Raw genomic sequence first — 1,452 nt, 5'->3', positions numbered from 1 at the left:
CCTCTGCCCTCGCTGAGTGTTCCGTACCTCACACGGACGCTCCGGGTCCCCCATCGACCGCCGTGGGAACCTGCCATGTGGCCGGACACCGCCCCGCCTTCATAGTCCGCGCTCCACCTCCGGGCTTAAGCTCACCTGGCCCCTCCCGCCCTCACGCCCTCCGTTCCTCACGCCCTCCATCCCTCCTAACCCTCCTTCCCTCACACTCTTCACCCCTCACGCACTCCGTCCTTGATGCCCTCCTTCCCTCCACGCCCTCTTTCCCTCAACCCTCCGACCCTACGCCCTCTCTCGCAGGGCTCCCACGCCCTCCTTTTGGCCAGACACTTGGATACCACTTCCGCACGCACTCGTGTGCTTGCTTCCAGGTGCCTTGGTCTCTGTGCTGATTCGCCAGCTTTGCATTTGCCTGCTTACTAGAAAGAAAAAAAAAAACGTGTGGGGCTTATTTTCTTGTTTCTCTTTTTTTTTTTGCGCATTACTTTTTCCTCGCGGGGAACCGAAAGCATGTGTGTTGTATTTTCATTCCCGGATTTTTGAAGATTAATCTATTTATATCTGCCATAGTAGATATTGTTAAGAATTGTTTTCACTTTCCGAACAACTGTCCAGTCCCACACCTCCAGCATAAATGTATCCCCCCCGAACATGAGGGATTTTGGCTATTCAACTTGCATTTTCACGCCTCCTAATGGAATTGATTTCATGAAAAAAATCACGTTAATATAAAGTCATTATATTAATTAGCTCGTGCAATTCCCCAAAGGAAAACGCATCCGGTATAGAAAATAACATTATTGTACGATAGCGCGCCTATTTAGTATTCATTTGAATCTCCCAAAGAACCCTCACTACAACACAGTCATCAGCAGTGGCGTTTTTAAGTCATCCATTTTATATCCTTTTCTCTTAGTCCCCCACATGCCTCCCTCCCCCACCCCCTGCGCTGCCGGATCGCATCCCCCAAGCAACAAGTAACGCGTCTCGATCGCAGCGAATAACAAGCCCACAGTAACAACGACGTCGAGGAAGAGCGCACTTAAGTGTTATTGTGGAGATTAATGACTTTATTGTGTCCCTCGTCGTGGTACGAGCGGGGGCACATTGAGACGCCAATCTTGTCTGCCTAATCTAAGGTGCTTATAAACATGGGTATCTAATGAGATCGTCGCCCTTAAGGACATGTCATCAAGCGGGAGAGCTCATCCACTTCCTAATCACAGTACGCGATTATGCGAGGAAATTAAACTTATGTTATTATCGTCAAAGGAGACTAAAGGCGCGAGATGACGATGGAGTCTGGGTTGATATGTTTTGTATCACAGCGAATCCTGTCGTGCACACAGGATACTGTCCTACAGCATGCTCGTCATTCAAGTATGATATCCCAATCTCGCGTAATGAAGATGTCTGACAAGATGATTTTTTTAGACGACGACAACGATGATGATG

The sequence above is a fragment of the Penaeus monodon genome, chromosome 20, assembly GCF_015228065.2.
Source record: "Penaeus monodon isolate SGIC_2016 chromosome 20, NSTDA_Pmon_1, whole genome shotgun sequence".
Classification (NCBI taxonomy): Eukaryota; Metazoa; Arthropoda; class Malacostraca; order Decapoda; family Penaeidae; genus Penaeus; species Penaeus monodon.
The sequence above is the reverse complement of the archived record's forward strand: the minus strand, read 5'-3'. Positions refer to the sequence as shown.